The sequence below is a fragment of the Hemitrygon akajei genome, chromosome 14 (genome assembly GCF_048418815.1).
Source record: "Hemitrygon akajei chromosome 14, sHemAka1.3, whole genome shotgun sequence".
In the NCBI taxonomy this organism is placed as follows: Eukaryota; Metazoa; Chordata; class Chondrichthyes; order Myliobatiformes; family Dasyatidae; genus Hemitrygon; species Hemitrygon akajei.
In genome coordinates, this window is record NC_133137.1 from 76201193 (window position 1) to 76227117 (window position 25925).

At 42.5% G+C, this 25925-nt stretch overlaps 1 long non-coding RNA gene across 1 annotated transcript; it reads left to right on the forward strand.

The window, feature by feature from the left end:
- Window positions 1–274: 274 nt before the first annotated feature.
- LOC140739008 (uncharacterized) lies at window positions 275–25107 on the forward strand. Its single transcript, XR_012101531.1, has 3 exons — window positions 275–340; window positions 23289–23468; window positions 25022–25107. It is a non-coding gene; the product is annotated as an uncharacterized lncRNA (long non-coding RNA).
- Window positions 25108–25925: the final 818 nt, after the last annotated feature.

Sequence of the window (25925 nt, forward strand, 5' to 3'; positions counted from 1 at the left end):
TACAGGGAGGACATACAAACTCCTTACAGGCAGTGCCAGAAATGAACTCCAAACTCCACAACCCAGCTAACTGCTGGACTACCGTGACACCCCATGGCAATACATTTAATCTCATTTCATTCTTGTGATTATCTGATATGGTTATCAGGCTTACTCTTGTTCAAGTTGACTGATCTCTGAACTGTGTGGGCTGATTACATCAGTGCTGGCCTAAAGTCAAATACAAATGTAAACGATAGGGACCTTGGACTGCTGAAATCCTGCAGACGTGGATAAGGGATAACAGTCCAGCACCACGCTGTGATCACAACACTGTCATGTGAAAACTAGAGGCATAAAGGTAGGAAGGAAGAACATTTTGATTCTGTACTTTGTACTTGCTACTGCATGTGGTGCACACACGGCATGGAAGGCCACTATAGTGACGCCTTCTTGTTTTATTTTATAAGAACAGGAAGTGTCTGCAGTGGGTGAAAGAGCACAGAGTACTGAGTGTTCTCTGCTCTTGGACAAATATTACTGACTGTCCATTCCAGCAAAGAGCTTTTCTACAAAGTAGGATTAGGCTCCTTCTGCGCAAATGGAATAGAATAGAACTTTATTGTCATTGCTTAAGGCAAGGAGATTGCGATGGTGCTCCAGACCGTGTAAAACAGAAACTTACAATGCAGAGTCCTGACGAAGGGTCTCGGCCCAAAATGTCGACTGTTTATTCATTTCCATATATGCCGCCTGGCCTTCTGTATTCCTCCAGCATTTTGTGTGTGTTGCATTTACAAAGCATGCGGTACAGTTTAATTTTAAGATATCTCATATTTACTTGCAAACCATGACTTTGATAGTCTACAACACTCAGATGCCATTGGCAAGCCAGAATGTAGCAACTCAAAAGCCCTCGGGAAGAAGAGTTTCTCAGTCTTATTGTCTTGGCTGAGATACTTCAGTATCTCCTACCAGATGGTGGGAGATTGAACAGACAGTATCTGGGATGGGATTGGGTCTTCAGTGATGTTACAAGTGCGCCATAGGCATCGAGAGTTGTAGATTGTCTCCAGGTCCAATGAAATGCTGAGCCATCCTAATCACCCACTGGAGTGCTTTGTGATCTGTCTTGCTGCAGCTGGAGTATCACTCTGCGTCAGTGTTGTCAGTATGCTCTCTATTGCACATCAGCAAAAGTTGGCCAGCAATTCTTGAGGCAGATTAGCTCTCCTTAAGCATTTCAGGAGCTATAACCTCTTTTGTGCCTTCCCAACTACCAAAGTTGTGTTGACGTGCAGACCTTTTCTCATTCCCAGTAGTTCTGCTGGAGTTGCTATATTTACTTCAAGTGAAGTTGTCAGAGAGAACCAATGAAATAGTTTATGAAAATAATTTGGTATTAAAGCAGTGCAATAAAAAACTAGTGATTAGAAAATTGGGAATTGAGAGGTAATGCTGTGGGGGTGGGTGCAGGATGACTGGTCTAGGCATTTGATTGCAAGATGCACAGTCAAAGGTGAAACCTGCTCAGATTGACTTTTGCTGGCATAAATTATATGAGTTTTTAAAAAGTGCTGGTGTTACATTTTTGGTAACTGGTAAAGAGAGTAGAGAGCATTTGAGAAATAGCAGGGTCTAGAATTTTCAGCACAAAAGGATGATTGAGGAAGAGTACTTAAAAGCACTTGGGTGTATCCAATACCTGTGTCCGCAATGCCAGGAAAGTAATCATGAAACTATGCTTTATCTCAACAAACCTTTCTGAGCTGACATAACCTTAGCAAATTATCAGTTAACGTAGTGGCCCAGGATATCTTAAAGCATTTGTAGTCACATTACCACTGGAGGGTCTTTCTTGAATGGGAGTCTAACAGTCATAGTGTCTTAAAACACAAAATCAAGCCCTTCAGCCCATCGAGTGTGTACAGAAGAAGGAACACCCATTTATGCTAATAAGAAACACAAGAAATTCTGCAGATGCTGGAAATCCAAAGCAAAAGACACAAAATGGTGGAGGAAAACTATAGGTAGGGCAGCATCTATGGAAATGAATAAACAGTTGATATTTTGGGCCGAGTCCCTTCTTCAGGACTGGAAAGGAAGGGGGGACTTGCCAGAAACAAACGGTGGGGTAGGGAAGGAGGATAGGTGAAGCCAGGTGGGAGGGAAAGGTAAAGGGCAGGAGAGGAGAGTGGACCATAGGAGACGGGCACTCGGGGGTATAATAGGTCAATAGAGAAGAGTAAGAGGCCAGAGTGGAAAATAGAAGAGGGGAGAGGGAGGAAATTTTTTCTTACTGAAAGGAGAAACCAATATTCATGCCATCAGGTTGCAGGCTATACAGAAGGAATATATGGTGCTGCTCCTCGGCCCTGAGTGGGGCTTATCATGGTACAAGAGGAGGTCATGGACCGACATGTCGAAACGGGAACAGGAATCGGAATTAAAAATGTTGGGTTTCCTCCTTTTTTCTCTTCTAAAGAAGGTTTTCATCTGGTTATCTGATGCCCTGATAGAAATGGGTATCCAGTGAGATCTCACTGGCATGAAAGAAACCAGTCACCATTAAAAATATTGGCCATCAAAATCAATGGTAAATGTGCTGTATTGTTGAGCGTTGTCAAACCAGGCACTGGGACATACTTAGTGCTATTGTTCACTGCAAACAGAGAGATGTGGCAGATATCCCTACAAAAGCCTCAAATAATTTTGTGGTGAAGAGACGTTGGTTACTCCCAGCAAGCTGAGCAAAGTGTGTCTCCAGTAAATATGTCCTATTGCAGAAGGCTACCAGTTTAACAGTATCAGTAACTTATAAACACAAGAAAGTCTGCAGATGCCAAAATTCAGAGAAACTCACACAAAATGCTGGAGGAACGCAGCAGGTTAGGCAGCATCTATGGAAATGAATAAGCAGCCGCGAGCCTTCGTCAGGATTGGAAAGGAAGTGGCAAGAAAGCCCCATGAATAAAAAGGTGGGGAGAGGGGAAGGAGGATAACTAGAGGGTGATAGGTGAAGCCAGTTGGCTGCAGTGGAAGGAATCTGATAGGAGAGGAGAGTGGACCATAGGAGAAAGGAAAGGAGGAGAGGCAGCAGGGGAGGTGATAGGCAGGTGAGAAGATGTAAGAGGACAGAGTGGAGAATAGAAGAAGAGGGGACAGAGAGGGGAAAAAACAGTATCTGTACCCTATTTACTTCCCTCCCTGGATGCCTTCTGACCTGCCGAATTTCTCCAGCATGAAGTATTTGTTGCTCAAAATTTCCAGCATATGTACAATATCTTGTGCTTAGTAGCAGTATTCAGACCATTTTACATTACTAAAAGATGTCGTCTGGTGCTTTAGGGGAAAGCAATGGATGACATATTCACAGAGTGGTTAAAAACAACAGGCATTGGTGTAAAGTAACAGAACTCTAAGAAGGTGCTTAAAATTATTTCTTCTCTGACCTCAGGGTAGGTTACCCTGTAGGAGTTTCATGAAGATATTAGAAGATCTTAGGTCTGACCTCTTTCATTTCAGAGGATCAAAACAACAGTAGAACTTTTATACTTTTCCAAAAGAAATTTAAAGCCAGAGACCTCATCACTGCTGCTTTGAAAACAAGTAGCATGGGAAGCACTTACCGGTAGCTATATTTTCACTCTCACTACTACACTCGGGTCTCTCTCTGCAGCGGATCAAAAAAGTTGAATTCCCTGCAATCCCACTCCTGTTAAATCATTGATATTTGATAGCCCAACTTCAATGCCCAACCAATGAAGAGCAAGGGAAGTGATTGTTATATTCATGTCTTTCATCGGGAGACATGAGATTGCGTAGAAGGAGAAAGAGTTTAAAAGAAGTGAGAAGGGCAGTCGACACATTTTGCACACCATACTTCCCGAGGAGACATTGGATTGCACATAATTAGGCCCTTGGCCAGAACTAATAAAAATAGGTTAGGTTTAAACAGAGCGCACATTGCAGGAGTGGCCATTGTGTGAATGGGCCAGTGCTAGAGTGGGGAACTGAGGCTTTATCTCATCGAGGCTTCAGCAAGGAGAGATGTAGGCTATAGGTAGATCTTTCTGTTTCTTTTTTTTCCTGTTATTTTTACTTTCTTATTCTTATTGCATGTTTAGAGCAGAGGGGAATCCAGGCAGGATAGTGGAATGTTCCTTTAGCAGGATGTGGGAAAGCAAAGATATCTCCAGTCTCCCTGACAATTACATTTGCAAGAAGTGCATTCTGCTGCAGCTTCTAACAGACTACATTAAGGAGTTGGAACTGGCAATGGACAAATTCTGGATCATTTGGAAAGCCAAGGGGTTGATGGACATGACACATAGGGAGGTACTTACATCCAAGGTGCAGGACACGGATAACGGGGTGACCATCAGGAGGGGGGAATGGGGGGAAAGAGGCAGTCAGTGCCGAGAGCTTCTGTGGATGTTCCCTTTAGGAACAGTTAGAACACTTTGGGTACTATTGGGGGAAATGACATAGCAGAGGACAATCACAACAGTCAGATCTCTGGCACAAAGTTTGGCACTGTGGCTCAGAAGGGAAGTGGGGAGAAGAGGTGAGCTGTATTGATAGGGGATTCATTAGTTAGGGGAACAGAAAGGAGGTTCGGTGGATGAGAATGACATTCCTGGATAGTATGTTGCCTCTAGGGTGCCAGGGTCAGAGACATCTTGGATTCTTAAATGGGATGATTCTTAAAAGGAATTGTGAATAGCCAGAGGTTGTAGTCCATGTAGGTAATAATGACATAGGTAGGAAGAGTGATGAGGTTCTTCAAAGTGAGTTTACTTTGTCAGGGAGTTAGCTGCTAAGTTAAAGGACTGGAACTAAAGCATCAGAACAGATAGTGGAGTGTTTGTGGAGAAAGATGTTAAGCCTATATACAAAGTCAGGAATCAAAAGGACGAGCATGGCAGGACTAGCATTCTGAGATGCATTTATTTCAAGACAGGAAGCATTGTAGGAAAGGTGGATGAGATTAGGGCATGGATCGGCACGTGGAATTATGATATTGTAGCCATTAGTGAGACTTGGCTGCAGGAGGGGCAGGATTGGAAGCCTGATGTTCCAGTTAAGGGTGAAAGGTGAAACGTTCATGGGAAAGTTGAGAAGGAACTTCTTCACTCAGAGTGTAGTGACAGTGTAGAATGAGCTTCCAGCGCAGGTGGTGGATGAGGGGTCGATTTTAACATTTAAGAGAAATTTGGATAGGCATATGGATGGGAGGGATATGGAGGTCCGGGTGCAGGTTGATGGGATTAGGCAGAATAATGGTTCAGCATGGATTAGATGGACCAAAGAGACTGTTTCTGTGCTATAGTGTTCTTTAACTCTATGACTCTTTCCCATACTGCTCACAGTATTTAGAAAACATATAGTTTACTGGGGACCATGATTCTTGTGTTACTTAGCCTATGAAAACTGCAACAAACATTATTGAGTTTATTTGACGGTAATCTATTAGTAACAGGAGCAAAACTTCCCATTTTCACAATGGAACTAAATTAGATTTGTTCTCATAATGCAAGCGATATATAATTTTTATCAACATTGATGAAAGAGATCATTTGATACTTTGCTTCCTTCCTGAATTCTTGAGATTGAGGTCTGGGAGAAACTGAATGGATGATTAGCTTCAGTGTTTTTTTAGCTTTTCAATAAAATCTGTGCTTTTATAGTCATTACAATGAGATTCCATTTGCTTAACAAAATCAGCAAAGGGTGTCTGAATCTACGTCACGTTCATGAGGAACTCTCCACACTGCATGAGGAAATATCTCAAGCAACACGCTCAAGATGCAAGAGAAATTCTGCAGGTCAGACAGCATTGATGAAAATGAACAAAGAGTCGACATTTTGGGCCAAGGCTGTTCATCAGGACTGAGAAGGAAGGGGGACGACATTAGAATAAAAAGGTGCGGGAGAGGGGAAGGAGGATAGCTAGAATATGGAAGGTGAAGCCAAGTGGGTGGGAAAAGTAATGTTCAAATTTTCAAAGTAAATTTATTATCAAGATACATATATGTCACCATATACAACCCTGAGATTCGTTTTCTTGTGGGCATACTCAGTAAATCTAAGAAACATAATAGTATCAATGGAAGACCACACCCAACAGGATAGACAACCAACCAATGTGCAAAGGACAACAAATTGTGCAAGTATAAAAGAAAAAACAGGAAATTATAATCATAAATAAATAGGCAATAAATATGGAGAACATGAAATGAAGCATTCTTGAAAGTGAGTCCATAGGTAAAGGGCTGGATGAAAAGGAGTCTTGCAGTTCCAAAAGATGACAGCTTCTGACTCAGTATGATCTATGTTTCAAGTGCAATGAGTGGTCTTTGATTTGTGTTAAAGCACGTTCTTGTTACCTTATTTCTGAAAATGGTTAAATATCGGACTGTGAAAAAGCCTTGGGCACATAATGTGTCTAAGACTTGTGCACAGAACTGTAGTAATTTTATGTATTGCACCGTACTGCTGTCACAAAAAGAAAACAAATTTCATGACATCTGTGAGTGATGATGAACCTGATTCTGATATGGGTCTGTATTGTGGACTGAGAGTAGGAAGGGGTCAGGGAGAGGAAAGGCAGTGGGAAGCATCAGAGAAACATTCTGTAATGATCAATAAACCAGTTGTTTGGAATCAAATAAATTAGTGACTTGTCACAGTGCTGGGTGTGTCTGCACCCATGCCACACCCCCAAGCACTCACCTCTGGTACCTGTCCCACACCCTTCCCATGGCGCTCCATCCTCGCCATTCACAACATTCTTTGCCCCCAGCAGATTTACAAACTCATTCTCCACTCCACATTCCACATTGACAAATACAGCACTGTGCAAAAGTCTTAAGCACCCTAGGTATATATATGCCTAAAACTTTTGAACTGTACTATAGGTAAAATATTTTGAACATCAAATATAGTTGTTGATGTTCAATTCAAGCATTGACATCAAATCAAGATTAAACATTGAACCAAAACATGGGCATTATTTTTACTGTGATCATGGTCACAAAACCTATGAGAACCTGCCTGCAACATCATTGGGTGGGAACATCAGATGCATGTATAGCGAATGTCAGATCTACTGCTGACTGACAAAAAGGTAAAATTCCTCTCACACCTCATTTGGTGCATCGGGTGGCAAGTTTTCCGCTTCTTTAATGTTTGTCTGTTTCATGAGGCCAAGTTGCTACTTAGCTCAATGCTCAACCCAGCATGGGTGGAAGTTCTATTCAAAGGTAGTGTTCATGGGTTCAATGAAATTCAGGAATCTGATGGTGGAGGGGAAAAAGCTGTTCCTTGTTGAGTATGTGTCTTTAGGCTCTTGTACCTCCACCCTGATGGTAGCAGTGAGAAGGGAGCATGTCCTGGGTGGTGGACTCAAAGGAGCTGTCCGGATTTGAACCCATGACCTCTCGTCTCGAAGTCCGCTGCAGATGCCACAGGCATAGATCACTGCTGATTCTTCTGCGCAAAACATTGGAAACAACATGACTCACAAAATGTCAGACAAGGCCCAAATCTTTACGTCCACAGTGACCTTTTCTGGAAAATTGGAGTTTGTAATTAATTAAATTGGAAAAAGCTTAATCTTTTGTGCGGAGGTGATGACAAGTGTTTTATCATAATTCGATATTACATGGAGTTAGAATACAGTATTAAATGACTTTCAAGATCAATTGTGAGGTACATGGAATTTGGTAAGCAGGCTATGGCTTTTGAATGCATGTTAAGTGAGCAGATCTTTTTAGACAAATAAATAAGTGGCTCAATTTGAGAGTTTTGTCCTCTCTCACATCGAGTGACCTCGGGCTATTGAAATTTAGGAATGTGTGCCAGTCAAAAGGTAATGTGGAAAGTTTAATTTATATATGTGGATGTCTAAGCCTTTTACCTTTTAGAATAACAAATTCATCTCAAAATATTTACTGAACTTACTTGTGGTAAAACTTGCATGCTTGTTAATTCAGTGAGTGAAACTGAGTCTCCCACATGAACCTGCCAGAAGTACAGAGAAGGGGAGGCCCACAATGTCATCATACAGCACTCAAACAGGCTCTTCAGCCCAAATGTTACATGCCAACACAGATTCCCATCAAAAATAATTCCATTTGCCTGTGGAAATATCCCTCTGAAAATTTCCTATCAATGAACCTGTCAAGGTAACTTTTAATATCTTGTTAATGTGCTTGCCTTAGCCACTTCATCTGGCAGTTTATTCCATAAACTTACCACATGCTGGGTGAAAAAATTATCCCTTAGGCTTGTATTAAATCTCTCTTCCTTTGGTCTTACTGAGACAGACTCTCAGAAATTTCTATAGATGTACCATGGAGAGCATTCTAATTGGCTGCATCACCGTCTGGTATGGAGGGGTGGGGGAGCGGTCACTGCACAGGATCAAAATAAGCTGCAGAAAATTGTAAACTCAGTCAGCTCCATCATGGGAAATAGCCTCCCCAGTATCCAGGACATCTTCAAGGAACAATGCCTCAAAGAGGCGGCATCCACCATTAAGGACGCCCATCACCCAGGACTATTGCAGGGCTGTACGGAAATGAGGATTGAGGTCAGCTAGATTGTTCTATGTGGTACTGGCATGAACTTACTGCATCGATGATCTCCTTCCATTCTAGAACTTCAATTGTATACAAAGCTTTGTCTCAATCTTTATTGACATGTCCAACACCAACCAAAAGATACAGGAGAATCAGCTGGCAGCCCAAACTGTGCGATACTTACTTATTACCCATTACACCGTTGGCATATAGGGAATTAATGAAGGTCTTCCAACACTGTCTGCCTTTGGCAATCACTCAGATGTACAGTAAAATGATTCTTCATTGCTATTTCTGTAACAGTTTTGCTTGACCAGTCAGGATTGTTAGCCTTGAGCTGAACACCTGAACCTGGAGGTCTGGTGGACCACCCTTAGTCTGGCCTCTACCCTTTGACCTATTTGGCATTGGTGACTGTACAAACCATAAAGCCAGCGTAGCTCTCTGAGTCATTGAAGCACGCAAGCTTCTGAACCTTACTACAAGGTTGTTGTTCTTTTAGGAGTAGGCTGTGGGATGGTGTTCTGGGAAAGGTGCTGTGAGATGACCCTGGGACAGAGGAATTCTTCTGTATTTAGGAAATACACTTACTGTTTCTGAAGTTATTGTGGTGGTGTTGAATGTTGCTGAAGTATATAGTATTAAAATAGATGCAAACAGCTGCTTGAATTTCTTTTAAATTCAAAGATTGAAGAGATTCAAGATTTGAAGTAGATTTATTATCAAAGTATGTTTGTAGTATACAACCCTGAGATTTATCTTCACACAGATTGCCACAAAACAAAGAAAAACGTGGAACCTGTTCAAAGAAAACATCAAACCCACAATGTACAAAAAAAAAAGAACAAATCTTGCGAACAGCAAAAAAAAAGACTGAAAAACACAGAATATAAAACAGCACAAAGGCATCAAAACAGTCCAGGCATATTCAGTTTAGCGCAGTCCAGTTCCATCTAGTGCTGTGTCGTTTGTTAACTGCAGGCCACAGACCGTTCACCCTGATCAAAATCATACAAAGTAGCAATAAAAAAGGAGCTATCAGAAGCAGAAACAGATCATGATGTGAACTACAGAGTCCAATCCGCAAATGGTGTCCACAAAATCATTCACCAGAAGTTTTAAAAAAAAACACAAACTCATTAAAGATTCAATGGATTACTATAAATCAGGGGTGTCAAACTCATTTTAGGTCATGGGCCGGATTGAGCAAAATGCAGCTTCATGTGGGTCGGATCAGTCGGACGCGTGCGAATGCAGCTTTCGTTGCCTCCGTTTTTTCAGCCTGCTCTCATGTGTCTCAGTCTCTGCTATAACTACAAAGTGTTTCACTTTACAAATTCCGTTTCTTATGAAGAAGACTGCCGAATAAACACTAAAAACCCTGAAAACCTGGTACCTGAATAAACTCAGCATTAGCCATATCATACGCCATAGGCGCTTCGATTACTGGGGCCAGCTTTAATAGTAAGTAGATATCATCTCGCGGTCTAAAGATAATTCCACCGCGGGCCGGATTTGGCCCGCGGGCCTTGAGTTTGACATATATGCTATAAAAACAAGGCTGATCCAATTTTAGAGTCAGGGTCCAACAAATTACTGTATATTACAACCAATCCATTATTACAGATAGGACAATCCACAATAACCATCTGGATATAAAATTACAGGAATAACAAGCAAGAACAACTTACTTAATAGATGTTACCATTCCAAACACACCATACAGAAATCAATCAGTGAAAAACACCAGAAATATGCTGAAATAAAGAGGAAATAGAAAGACTTTGGAACATGAACAAAGTATACATTGTCCCAATAGTAATATCAGCAATTGGTATCATCCCAATATCACTACGCAATAGCATTAAACAATTAGGCCTACACAGCAATATTTCCTGCATGTAAACATCCAGAAAACCACAATACTAAATGCCATTAGAATAGTCTGAAAGTTTCTGGCAATCGAGAAGTAAGTGTACTTGGCAGTGCCCTTACCTCAGCTTGAACTGAGAAAAAAATAATAATAAATAAATAAGGAATAAATATTGAGAGTATGAGTTGAGGCCTTGAAAGTGCATCCATAGGTTGTGGAAACAGTCAATTGTTGGAATGAGTGAAGTTTAGTGAAGTTACCTCTTCTGGTTCAAGAGCTTGATGATTGAGTGTTAATAATTATTCACAAATCTGGTGGTATGGGACCTGAGGCTCTTGTACCTCCATCCAAATGGCAGCAGCGAGAAAAAAACATGACCTGGATGGCGGGGGTACTTGATCTTAGATGCTGCTTTCCTGTGTCAGCACATGCTTAATGATGGGGAGAGCTTTACCTGTGATGCACTGAGTTGTATCCATTAACCTTTGTAGGCTTTTCTGTTCAAGGGCACAGGTGCTTCTATACCAGGCCATAATGCAACTAGTCAATCTACTCTCCAGCACACATCTATAAAAGCTTGTCAAAGTTCTAGGTGACATGCTGAACCTTAACAAACTTATAAGAAAGCAGAGGTGCTGCCATGCCTTCTTTGTAATGGTGCCTACGTGTTTGGACCAGGACAGATCCTCTGAAATGATAATGCTAGCTAGAAGATGGAAAAGCCTGAAAGCACGAACCACCAGACTCAAGGACAGCTCCTATTGCACTGTCGTCAGACTCATGAATGAATATGATAAGATGGGCTCTTGGACTCACAATCGGCCTCATTACGATTCTCCACATTATTTTTTTTACCTGCATTGCACTTTCTCTGAAGCTTTTATACTTGATTTTGTGCTGTTATTGTTTTACCTTGTTCTACCTCAATGCACAGTGTGATGATCTGACCTGTATGAACAATATGCAAGACAAGCTTTTCACTGTATCCTGGTACATGTGAGAAGATTAAACCAATACCAATACCAATAGCCCAATGGCAACACGAGTGAATCTGCAGATGCTGGAGATAAATAAAAACACAAAATGCTGGCAGAACTCAGCTGGCAAAACACAAAATGCTGGCAGAACTCACCACTCCTGATGAAGGGTTTCTGCCTGAAACGTCGTCACTACCTCCTCCCATAGGAGGCTGGCCTGCTGAGTTCTGCCCGCATTTTGTGTTTTTACCAGTAGCCCAATGCTGGCTGCGTCATGGCCTGGTATGGAAACACCAACATTTTGAATGGAAAATCCTACAAAAGGTATTGGATTCGGCCAGTACATCATGGGCAAAACCCTTCCAACTATTGCACACACCCTCATAAAATGCTGTTGTGGGAAAGCAGCATCCATCATCAGAGATCTCCACCACCCAATCCTTTTCTCACTGCTGCCATCAGGTAGAAGGTACAAGAGCCTCAGGACCCACACCACCAGGTTCAAGAACAGTTACTATCCCTCAACCATCAGCCTCTTGAACAATAGAAGTTAACTACACACATTTGCCCATCCATTGAGATGTTCCCACAAGCAATGATCTCACTTTAAGGACTCTTTATCTTGTTATTTCATGTTCTTGTTATTTATTGCCGTTTATATATATTTGCATTATACAGTTTGTTGTCTTTTGCACTCAATCTTTCATTGATCCTGTGGTAGTTACTATGCTATAGAATTGCTGAGTATGCCCACAGACAAATGAACTTTAAAATTGTATAAGGTGATATATACAGTATGTACATTGATAATAAAATTTACTTTGAACTTTCAACAATATCAAAGTTAGGGGTCCTGCTGTCTAGAAGACATGGGGAATGCAATTTATCTGAATACTGCACAGCAAAGTGCTGAAAGCTCTGAGTTATTGTTCAAGGTCTCACTGGAAATTTTCCAGATCCCATCACATCACTTGTTTCCGGATATAAACCACCCTAACACCATTGCAAACTGGAACTTAGCCCATTTTGTGATTTTCCTGCAGAGTATCCAATTGGGCATTCCCAATAAATATTTTAGTACAACAAAAATGTTCGCAATGTAATTTGTTGACACAGTTCTACCAGTATTGGTTAGTGTATTTAGTTGCGGTGGAGACTTAACTAAATTTCGTCAGCAGATGTGAGGAAGGTCAAGCAGTACCAGAGGCAGACTGCACCCATCTGCTGCTGCCTTCCCAACCCCACATAAATGGAGATATACAATCTGTCAGTGACTCTCCAGATGTGGTCTGGTATGCCAAGGCCAGTGGCAGGTGCACAGCTGCATTAGCCTTAAGGATTCTGCCTGCTAATATCAACAGTATTCACTTCACTCCTCCAGAGCCTGGGTGGTCTGAAAGGCAATTGCTGCTCTTTGGCAAGCAGACACGTTTATGCTTTTGCATTTCTTTTCTACAGTAGCCCCACTTCTCAAGCCACTGAATGTTGTCTGAGTGCGTTAGGTAAATGTGTAAATGTTTAGTTCAGTGTGTGTGTGTGTGTGTGTGTGTGTGTGTGTGTGTGTGTGTGTGTGTGTGTGTGTGTGTGTGTGTGTGTGTGTGTGTGTGTGTGTGTGTGTGTGTGTGTACACGCACCTGTGTTATAAATATGGGTGTTGTGTATATTCTTTGGTGTTGTGGGTGTGCATTATGAGTGAATATGTGAACGACAGTATGGGCATGGATGTGTCTATCTTCTGTGTATTTTGTGTGTTGTGTGAGGAGAGGGGCTGAGGTTGTTGTATCATCATATTTCCTAATAAGGAATTTAAATGTCCTTTCGAAGAATTCAATGATATTTAGCACTATGCAAATGTCTCAGGCACGAACAGTATACATAGCTAGGGTGCCTAAGACTAGGGGCACAGTACTGTATTTGTCAATGTGGAGCCAAGAGTGGGTTTGTAGATCTGGCAGGAACAAAGGATGTTGGGAATGGGGAGGATGGAGTGTCGTGGGAGGGGTGTAGGACAGGTGGTAGAGAAGGAGTGCCAGGGGTATGGGGTGGTACAGATGCAAACAAACCTAGCCTTGAGACACCAGGCAAGGTCATTTGATTCCACACAATTCCAAACAATTGATTTTAAAAAAGGATGTAGGCAAAAGTCGGGCCACTATAGCCAGTTAGCTTAACATCTGTAGTCAGGAAAATGCTTGAAGCTGTCATTAAGGAAGAAATAGAGAAACATTTAGAAAAGAGTGGTTCCATTAGGCAGATACAGCACGGATTCAGAAAGGGCAGGTCCTATTTGACAAACTTACTGGAGTTCTTTGAGGACATAATGAGTGCTGTAGATAAAGGGGAACAGGTGGATGCCGTATACTTGGATTTCCATAAGGTGTTCAATAAGGTGCCACACAAGAGACTTATAAAAAAGATACGGATGCATGGAGTTGGAGGAAGTGTATCGGTATGGATAGTGGATTGGTTAACCGATAGAAGGCAGAGAGTTGGTATAAATGGGTGTTTCTCCAGTTGGCAGCCAGTGATGAGTGGGGTGCTGCAGGGGTCGGTGCTGGGCCTGCAGCTGCTTACAACTGATGATTTGGAAGAGGGGACTGACTGTAGCATAGCAAAATTTGCTGATGACAGTAAACTGAGTGGAAAAGCAAATAGTACAGAGGATGTGGAGAGTCTGCAGAGGGATATAGATAGGTTAAGTGAGTGGGCCAAGGTCTGGCAGATGGTATACAAAGTTGGTAAATGCGAGATCATCCACTTTGGAAGGAATAATAGAAGAACAGATTATTATTTAAATGGTGAAAGTTTGCAGCATGCTGTTGGTCAGAGGGACTTGGGAGTGCTTGTGCATGAATCGCAAAAAGCTGGCTTGCAGGTACAACAGGTTATTAAGAAGGCAAACGGAATATTGGCCTTCATTGCTAGAGGGATTGGATTCAGGAGCAGAGAGGTCATTCTGCAACTATACAGGGTACTGGTGAGGCCGCACCTGGAGTACTGTGTGTAGTTCTGGTCTCCATACTTGAGGAAGCATATACTTGCTTTGGAGGGAATGCAGAGGAGGTTCACCAGGTTGACTCCAGAGATGAATGGGTTAACCTATGAGGAGAGATTGAGTCACCTGGAACTGTACTCTCTGGAATTCAGAAGAATGAGAGGGGATCTTATAGAAACATACAAAATTTTGAAAGGGATAGAAAAGATAGAAGTAGGAAAGTTGTTTCCATTGGTAGGTGAGACTAGAACTATGGGACATTGCCTCAAGATTCAGGGGAGAAGATTTAGGATGGAGATGAGGAGAAACTGTTTTTTTCAGAGAGTGGTGAATTTGTGGAATTCTCTGCCCAAGGAAGCAGTTGAGGCTTCTTTACTAGATATATTTAAGATACAATTAGATAGATTTTTACGTAGTTGGGGAATTAAGGGTTATGGGGAAAAGGCAGGTAGATGGAGCTGAGTTTACGGACAGATCAGCCATGATCTTATTGAATGGCGGGACAGGCTCGATGGGCTGGATGGCCTGCTCCGGCTCCTATTTCTTATGTTCATATGTTCTTATTTATTGATCATTACAGAATGTCTCTCTGGTGCTTCCCACTCCCTCCCCTCTCCCTGTCGCTTCCCACTCTCAGTTCACAATAGAGACCCATATCAGAATCAGATTTATCATCGCTTACATATGCCATGAAATCTGTTTTTTTTTGTGGCAGCAGTACAGTGCAATACATAAATTTAATACTGTGCTTTGCAAACGTCTTAGGCATCGTAGCTATATATATACCTGAGACTTTTGCACAGTATTGTAAATAAAATTACCTGATAAAAGAATATTTTTTCGATATTGGTTATAGAAATTAATACACGAGGACAAGAGAGATCTGCTTGTTGGCATCCACCTGTTGTATGCTTTACTTAGTGCTTCCAGACTACTAGATTTTAATGCAGAGCAACACACGCAAAATGCTGGAGGAATTCAACAGATCAGGCAGCATTTACAGAAATGAATAAAACAGTCAATGTTTTGGGCTGTGACCCTTCTTTGAGACCGGAAAGGAAGGGGGAAGCCATCAGAATAAAAATGTGGGGGGAAGAGAAGAAAGATAGCTGGAAAATGATAGGTGAAGCCAGGTGGGTGGTTGGCGAGGAAGGAATCTGATTGGAGAGGAGAGTGGACCACAGGAGAAAGGAAAAGAGAAGGAACTTCAAGGGGAATTAATAGACAGGTGAGGACAAGAGTAGGAGGCCAAAGAGGAGAATACAAGTAGAGTGGAAGGGGAAGGAAAGAAATTACAAGAAGGAGAATTCAATGTTTATGCTATGAGAAGCTACCTAGTTAGAATATGAGGTGCAGTGCAGGCAACCAAGTTCAATTCCCAGCACTGCCTATAAGGAATTTATACATTATTTCTCTGTGACTGCATGGGTTTCCTCCAGGTGCTCTGGTTTCCTCCCACAGTCCAAAGACGTACTGATTAGTAGGTTAAATAGTCGTAGTAAATTATCCTGTGATTAGGCTAATGTTAAATCGAGGATTTCTGGGCAGAGTGGTTCAAAGGGCCAGAAGAGACTTTTCCGTGCTGTATCTAAATAAATAAAATAAGTAAATAAATAAAATAAACGTGTTGCTCCTCCGCCCCGAGAGTGACCTCATTGTGCCAAAAGAGAAGGCCATGGACTGACATGTCAGAACGGGAATGGGGATAGAAATTAAAATGGTCGGCCAGTGGGAAATTCTACTGTTGGAAATGATCAATAGGTTTGTTGATTGCTCAATGTCTGCTTGGAACAGTTCCATCGCAACAAAAGTCCTAATTCCATTCAGTGTTTACACATCGAGCATTGAATAAATGAGAGTAGGAGTGTGTTGTAAACCTGTCGTAGCCAGACATCCACTTCATGAAAGCAATTCGTGTTACTTCACATTTTTATTTTAACTGTATGTTCAGGTGACACAGATTTACTCTTTGAAAGACAATTCAATGAAAGCAGTAATAAAAAAACAAATGAAACAAAATATGATTTCTCTGATGAATGGGCATAAAAATATTGTTTTCTCTCACTCATTACTAGCTGCAAATGGTAATATGTCATTTAGATAAATTTTAGAATAGCAGATTGCTTCTCAAAGGAATTATGAAGAGCTTTACCAAGACGTGACCAAAGAACCAGTCACCTATGTTAGTTGATTCTTGCATTTTTTTGTATCCACCAATCCCAGCTGTGGAATGAGGAGGGTTGGGCATGGGTTTAGCAAACCCATCCTGAAAAAATCCCAGTGCTACGGACATGCCAACAGATGCTCCAAAGGCATCATCCCTGGGACAGGAAGCATTCCTTCTTCTCCAGCCCTTTACATATCCTGCCCACCTACCTTCCTGAACAAGAAGGCATAGCAGTGCCTCCACTTCCTAAGAAAATTGAGGCAAGCAAGGCTCTTCCTACTCCCATCTTAACTGTGTTTTACAGAAGCACAATTGAGAGCATCCTGACATGTTGCATCTCCATCTGGAATGGGAGTGGTCAATTATCAGACCAGAAGTCCTTACGAAGGATTGTGCGAACAGTGGAGAGGATCATAGGGGTCTCCCGACCATCCACTGGAGACATTTATCAGGAGCCCTGCACATGAGGCCTTTAGTATTATTCATAATCCCACCCATCCATCCAACATCCTCTTTCCACCATCAGGCAGGAGACTCCAATGCATAAAAGCAAGAATGATCAAGATAGGAAACAGCTTCTTCCCTCAGATCATTAGGCTTCTGAACTCCCTGCTGCATCGCATTTGAAGTGTCACCGGATAAACGTTTCCATGCCTTACAATATTGAATATTGATGCACTTTAGTTTACCATTTACATGTGGTTCACTTGTAGATTTTATCCTTACCTTCATAAATTATCATGTGTTATGTGTACGACTGTGCTTTACTCCCTGGTTCGGGGAAACATTGATTTGTTTCTATGTACGGTATATGGTTATATATGTTATATACATGTATCAGCGATCCAAGGAGCAGCCAAGAATTTTGAGGAATCTAGAAAAGCAACTGCTGAAGGGAAGAGGAGACACAGGAAGGATCCTACTACCCAAGCGCTGTAACCCAGCTGTTCCCGTGTCCCTACTGATCCAGAGTCTGCAGATCTGGAATTGGCTTCAACAGTCACCAACAATTGTGTCGTCGTTCTTGAGGATTCTTCTTCCCTTCCTGATCTTCACAAGCAAAGAACCAGCCATCATTACATGTATATAGTTAAATGACAGTAAACTTGACTTGACGACTGCACCTACCAGCCTCTAGCTATCCTCCTTCCCCTCTCTCTATTCTGGCGACTTCCCCGTTGTTTTCCAGTCAGCAGCCTATGCCCCAGTAGGGGTGATGGGCTTGTGACTGACAGTCTGTCATTCAATTCTTTGCCTTCATTCAAACATATCTCAATGTTTTTTACATCCTTAATACACCTTCAGCAACTTTAATGGAATTGAATTGCTCTCATAGGTCAGCTCAGTTTTGCAGACCAATATATTAGTTAGTTAATGTATGGAAGACAGATCTCAGGGTTGTGTACTATGTACATACTTTGATGATAAATGTACTTTGACTTTACATAAGAGGTGTAGGCCATCCGGCCCATCGAGCCTGCCACGCCATTCAATAAGATCATGGCTGATCTGTCCGTAAACTCAGCTCCATCTACTTGCCTTTTCCCCATAACCCTTAATTCCCCAACTATTTAAAAACCTATCTAAATGTATCTTAAATATATTTAGTGAAGAAGCCTTAACTACTTCCCTGGGCACAGAATTCCACAGATTCACCACTCTCTGGGAAAAACAGTTTCTCCTCATCTCTGTCCTAAATCTTCTCCCCTGAATCTTGAGGCAATGTCCTCTAGTAGAGGTGCTGTTGTGCCTTCTTCATAATCACATTGATATAATGGGTCCAAGACAGGATAGTGACACACAGGACTTTAAGGTTACTGACCCTCTCCACCTCTGATGATTACTGGCTCCTGGACCTCTGGTTTCCCTCTCCTGAGGTCTACAGTCAGTTCCTTGGTCTTATTGACATTGTCAACCAGTTGTCTCAGTTGTGTATCAAGTTCATCTTTGGTGGACCCCAAGACAATGATGTCACCCACTTTGGTGTGATCTGACACAGTGCAGATACAACAAATGGCCAATTGCTCTGTGGTTGGTGGCATCAGTAGAGATGCGCCAAAACTTCAGGAACAAACTGTTCTTTGGGGGCGCCAGATAGAGTGGTGGTTAGCTTGACGCTATTACAGCTTGGAGCTTTCCGGCACCATTTGTAAGGAGCTTTTACGTTCACCCGTGACTGTATGGGTTTCTTATGGGTGTTCCGGTTTCCTCTCACAGTCCAAAGACATACTGTTTAGTAGGTTAATTGGTCATAGTGAATTGTTCTGTGATTTGGCTGGTGTTAAACAGGTGGGTTGCTGGGTAGTGCAGCTCGTTGGGCTGGATAAACAGATTCCACGCCATTTCTCTAAATAAAAAATTAAGACGTTTAAGATGGCACTGGTGAAACACAGCGATGCCTTGCTGGCAGCAATATGTGGCCTCTGTCGGTCGTGGTTGACCATGGGTACTGTGCCTCTGGTAGTCACTGGTTTGTCGAGCAGCGTCGATTGTGGCTATTGAAGCCGATCCTGGAACGGTAGGCTTTGCCACAGTTGCTGCATGTGTAGAGCATCGTGGAATTGTTGTCCGCTGTCCGCTGTGTTCTCCATTTAGCTCTCTGCTCCTCAAACTGACTCAGGCTCACTCTTTCGCCTTGCTCTAGGTGTTGCTGAAGAGTACCTCGCCATTTGTTGCCTTCATCTGCTGTATCCTCCCAGCACTCTGTGTTGATTTTTAAGGCTTTCATGTCACACTTGCAGAGATCCTTGAAGCAAAGCTGGGGTCTATCAACATTCCTCTTGCCTGTTGCTAGTTCTCCGTAGAGGATGTCCTTTGGCAGTCTACTATCCTTCATACGACGGACGTGGCCCAGCCAGCACAGTCTACATTGTCTTAAAAGCGTGAACATTGTGGGAAGTCCAGTGCGGGAGAGGACCTCAGAGTTTGGGACTTTGTCTCTCCAGGAGATCCCAAGGATGTGGCAAAGGCTGCGCAGGTGAAAACTATTGAGCTTTTTCTCCTGTTGGAGTAGATGGTCCAAGTCTCGTTACCATACAGGAGGGTGCTGATAACACATGCATTGTACAAGGCAGTCTTGGTCTTTGTAGCGAGTGTCGGATTCTCACGAGGAGAGTCGAGCAAGGATCGATGTTGCTTTGCCGATACGCTTATTGATTTCAGCATCGAGGGAGAGAGAGTCACTAATGGTCGACCCCAAGTATGTGAACTCGTGGGCCACTTCTAGATTGTAATTGTTGATGGTAATGATTGGTGTCTCCACTATGTTCTGGACAAGGACATTTGTTTTCTTTAGGCTGATGGTAAGCCCGAAATCCTTGCATGCCTTAGAGAAGCGGTCCATGAGAGTTTGTAGTTGCTGTTTGGTATGTGAGGTTATAACAGCATCATCGGCAAAGAGCATGTCACGTATTAAGATCTTTCGCACCTTTGTTCTTGCTCTCAGGTGCACAGGGTTGAACAGCCGCCCATCAGACCTGGTGTGCATGTAGATGCCTTCTGTCAACGTCCCAAACGCGTGCTTCAATAGCAGAGAGAGAATGCCAAATAATGTTGGGGCCAACACGCATCCTTGTTTGACTCCACTACGAATAACGAAGAGTTCTGGTGAGCTGCTATCGTATTGAACAGTAGCCCTCATGTCATCATGGAATGACTTGATGATACTTTGGAGTTTTGGGGGACAGCCGATCTTGAGGAGAACTTGAAAGAGCCCACCTCTGCTGACAAGGTCGAATGCCTTGGTCAAATCGATGAAAGTGACGTAGAGGGGCTTCTGTTGTTCCCTGCACTTTTCCTGGAGATGACGGAGTGAGAAAATCATGTCGACAGTTGACCTCCTTGCGTGAAAACCATATTGGGACTCAGGGTAGACTCGTTTTGCCAGAGTTTGTAGACATGCCAGAGCTACATGAGCAAAGACTTTGCTGACAATACTCAGGAGGGAGATACCCCTGTAGTTGTTGCAGTCACTCCTATCACCCCTGTTCTTGTACAAAGTGACAATTTTGGAGTTGCGCATATCCCGTGGTACAGCTTCTACCTTCCAGCAGTGACAGAGGACCTTGTGTAAAGGTTGGAGGAGTGAGCTCTTGCAGTGTTGGATCAGGGCTGGAGGAATCCCATCATTGCCAGGAGCTTTCCCTGGGGCCAGACTGTCAATTACCTTGCTGAGGTCCTCAACGGTTGGTATGGAGTCAAGTTCATCCATGGTTGGTAAACAACTGATGGCATCAATGGCTGAGCTAACAACGACATTTTCCCTGGAGTAGAGCTCAGAGTAGTGTTCCATCTGCTTGCTTTTATCAGTGATTATTTCACCGCTGGATGACTTCAGGGGTGCTGTCTTGCTCTTCGAAGGGCCAGCGGCCATCTTGGTACCATCATACATCAATCTGATGTTGCCTGTCACAGCTACTGTCTGAATGTCCACGCTGAGCTGGAGCCAGTACTCATTTGCGCACTGCCTTGCAGTCTGTTGCACTGAGGTGGTGGGTCCTTGCCCAAGAATGAGGAACAAGCCAATGTGTGGCCATTGCTGCAACAGGCTTGGAGTCGATTCGAAGCAGCAGATCTGAGGCGAGGTGAGGCGAGGCGGAGTCGAGGTGGCAGGGCTCGGGCTCAAGAGCATAATGAAGCGGCAGGGTCCGAGTCCGACAGTGAGGAACAATCTGATGCTTGGCTGGTTTGAGCGCCAGGCCAGGGTATTGGGCCGGAGGTGAGTGACAGGCTGCTGCTCTGTGAGGTTTACTCATCTCTGCGCTGAACTGAGGCTGTGGTCTGCAGCTAGCGGGTTCCTAGACCAGCGACGACTGGCTGCATGGCTGTGAGCTCACTTCAGTGAACTTTAGTTCTGAATGTTATTTGTTTACTTTTTATTGTTAACATAATAAGTTTTTTTATATTGGGTATTTGACGGTAATTTCTTTAAAGGTTTCTATTGGGTTTCTCCGTTTTGTGGCTGCCTGTGACTAGACGAATCTCAAGGTTGTATATAGTATTCATATTTTCATAATAAATGTACTTTGAACATTGAAAAAAAATTTCCGGAAGAATTTGATCTTTAACAAACGCTATAGGATTATTTATGTCGATCTGAATATACATGTCCTAGCAGGGATATGCAAGACAGTAGATGAAGAGACACCTATTAAGGGAGAGAGAGTTAACATTTCAGGCCAATGACATTCCACCATAATTAGATATAAAGCAAGCTTGAAGGTGCAGAGAAAGAAAGAGAGAATACAAAGAGAAGTTCTGTGGCAGGTTAGTTTGTGAGAGTTAATGCAGTCCTGAGAAATTGATAATTAATTTGCTAACTGTGGAGCAGAGATGATCATTAAGTTATATTAAGGTGAAAGCATTGTTTGTATTTTGTGCAATATATCCAGCTGGAACAGTAGAATATATGTCAAGGAAATATTTTTACAAAGCAGCAATACTATTCTAAGTGATATAATCACACGTGGGTTGGAGCCAGTTGCATGTGTCCCATTATATCAGATATCTAAAAAAGCACTTAAAACAATTTCTTCTTACCATACTGAACAGAGGCTTTGACTGCATCTTATCTATTTCCTGTATCTCTGCCTTCACTGTTGTGCATTTAATATTTGAGTAGTTTTGTAAATATCCTTAAGTTTGTTATAGCCAGGGGTGGTAATGGAGATAAGCACCCACTACCTATTAAATGTTCCCAGTGATGTATGTACGCCTCAAATAGCATCTGACAACCAAGTCCAGCTCCTGGTCTTCACATGTGGCTTAGCTACTAAGCTCGGCAGAACCTTTTCCACTGACAGGAGAAGGGGCAAAGGTGGGTTATCGGTGCCTTAAAGCCAGATGCTTCGAGCAGATGGGGCTCATCGATTATGGTTGGCAGTTCATCTAGGAGAAGGAGAACTGATCTCAAACCCTTGTTGCCTTGCGGATATACCCACTCATTGGAATAAAGCCCAAGTAAAAATCCGGTGCTGGAGTCCCGAAGGCAGCCCTACATTGAGTTCAACACCGCAACACTAGTGTTGCCAAATTACTTCAGTCCCTGTCGTTCCTTTGGCTCATCAGATGCTTGGAGAGCGGGAGCCAGCTGCAAGGGCAACAGCATGCTCTCCATATTGTACTGCCCAGGCTTGCATATCTAGACAGCTAGGATACAACATCCATGGTCAACCCTGACCAGTGAAGGCCTCAGATCGTAGATATTTGTTGATTAAGCATTCTTTATTTGTTTAAATAAATTAATTGCAGATTATGTAAAAATACATGAATTACATTTGTCATGACAGTACCACTTGATACGTGCACACCTCGCTTAAAGTAAGCACGAAGTTAGGCTCACATTTTGGACTCCTGTATCTTCCTTCCAACTAATTTAATGTCTTGAAGTTACAAAACAAAACACTCAGCCCTTCCTCTGCACAGAGCAAAAGCAGACTTCTCTCGGTCAGCGTTATTCACTCCACTCGCCTTCACATGCAACAATGCATTCTTCACAATTTTTGCCAGCCCCAAGAAGATTACAGCATCACTCACAAATTTCCCATCCAATTTGGAACTTGAAAGGGATTGCACTTCACAGCTCTGAGGTCATCTTCTCCATTCCTGCCAATTATTCTCCATCTGATGGCGCTTCTCGATCTGATGGCGCTTCTCCATACAACCACAGAGAGGCAACACCAATGTTTTCACCATTTCCCTCCCCACCATCCAGGAACTCTGTCTCTCCATGTGAAGCAGCAGTTCACATGGATTATAAATACGAGAAGATCTGCAAATGCTGGAAATCCAGAGCAACACACATCGGGAGCAGCGGACACAATAGATGACCCCAGCAGGTTCACAGGTGAAGTGTTGCCTCACCTGGAAGGACCGTTTGGGGCTCTGAATAGAGGTAAGGGAGGAGGCAATTAGACAGGTGTAGCACTTTGGCCGCTTGCAGGGGTAAGTGTTGGGAGGGAGATCAGTGAGGAGTGATGAATGGACAAGGGAATCATGGAAGGAATGATCCCTGTGGAAAGCGGAGAGTGGGAGGGGGATGTTAAAATGTGTTTAGTGGTAGAATCCCTTTGAAGGTGGTGGAGGTTGTGGCGAAAGACATGTTGGATGCAGAGGTTCTTGAGGTGGTATGTAAGGGCAAGAGGAACTCTATAACTGTTAAGGTGAGGGAAGGTGGGGGTGAGTGCGGATGTTTGGGAAATGGAGGAGATGTGATGAGGGCTGCATCAATGGTGGAGGAAGGGAAACCCCATTCTTTGAATAAGGAGGACATCTCTGTTGTCCAGAAAGCCTCATCCTGGGAACAGATGTGGCAGAGAAGAAGAAAGTGAGAAAAGGGAATGGCATTTTTATAGGAGACAGGTTGTATAGGGTGTAAGAGGTATAGTCAAGGCACAATGCTTATAAAAAGTATTCACCCCCTTTGGAAGATTTCATGTTTTATTGTTTTACAGCAATAAATCGCTGTAAATTAATTTAGCTTTTTTGACACTGATCAGCAGAAAATGACTCTTTTGTCACTACACAATAGCATTAAACAATTAGACCTACCCATCAACAAATTTAAGATGTTAAATGCAGAAAATGCCAAGAAAAAACAGAAACAATCCAACACATTACAGGATCCTGCAGCAGTTTAACTCAATCTGATCACTGACACAGGTACAATCAAGTGGCAAACATCATTCACCAAGATCTTGCTTTAAAATACAAACTCATAAAAGAAATCACACCTTACTTAAATACAAGCCTGATCAGTTTTAGAGTCAGAATACCACAAATTGTATTATGACTGGTCAATTATTACAGATAGAACAATCTATAATAACCTTCCAAATATAATAGTACAGGATAATCAAGCAAAAACAATTTACTTCATCGATATAGTCATTCCAAACATACATAACATACAGAAATCAATAAGTAAAAATCACCAGAAATATGCTGAATTAAAAATGGAACATGAACAGGGTATATATTGCCTTCAATAGCAATATCTAAACTGGTATCATCCACTACACAATAGCATTAAACAATTATGGCTACACAGCAATACCTATGTAAGTCTCCAGAAAGCCACAATATGAAACACCTCGAGAATAGTCCAAAAGTTCCTAGGAATTGAGAGATGATTGTGCATGGCTATGCCCGTACCTCAGGTTTTACCAGTTTAAGTGGAGAAAAAAAAATAGTAAATAGCAATAAATAGCGAGAACATGAGATGAAGAATCCTTGAAAGTGGATAATTTGTAGGAAAAGTGGGGTAAGTGAAGTTGAGTGAAGTTATTCCCTCTGGTTTAAGAGCTATCCTAGATGGAGACTCTGGTTGGAGAGTCTCAGCCTGGAATGTAGACTGTCCATTTCTCTCCATTGGTGCTGCTTGACCCACTATGTTCCTCCAGCATCTTGAGTAATTCCAATCATCTGTATTCTCTTGTGTTTCGACAGGATTCTGCAGGCAGACAGCAGATACCATCTTTGAAGACATAGAATAGTATCAAGAAAGAGAAGATCAAAGACTGCCACTAATAAAGCATACATATTGCTAGTTTTAAAATGCAAAGTTAATGTGACATTCAATTCAATGTGCATGCTGACTCTTCAAAATGTACTTCATTTATCTGAAAATTACAGTTTCCTTCCTGCAATATATCTTCAGGCAATTGGCTCCATAATTTTAGCATATCATTACTGGCCTAATTTGCCAGAAATGACAATGATAACATTTGCTAAGTGCTAGCATGGATTGATTTCTGCCAAAAGAGAATCACGGTTCATTTACGACATAAGACATAGGAGCAGAATTAGGCTATTTGGCCAATTGAGTTTGTTTCACCATTCCATCATGACTGGTTAATATTCTCCTGCTTTCTCCCCGTAACATTTGCCACCCGGACTAATCAAGAACCTATCAACCTCCACTTTAAATATACCCAATGACTTGGCCTCCTCAGCCGTCTGTGGCAATGAATTCCACAGACTCACCATCCACAGGCTGAAGAAATTCTTCCTCATCTCTGTTTGAAAGGAACAGCTTTCTAATCTAAGGCTGTGCCCTCTGGTCCTAGACTGCTCCACTTTTGGAAACATCCTCTCCAAATCCACTCTATTTAGGCCTTTTAATACTCAATAAATTAGATCCCCCTCATTCATCTAAACTCTAGCGAGTATAGGGCCAGGGCCATCACATACTCCTCATGCATTACCACTGACATTTCAGAATCAGAATCAGGTTTAATGGATGGCATTCATTAGTCTCGCGAGACCATGGATCTGCACCTGGAAAGTCTTGCTTCAGGCCTCTCCAGGGCACAGGCCTGGGCAAGGTTGTATGGAAGACCGGCAGTTGCCC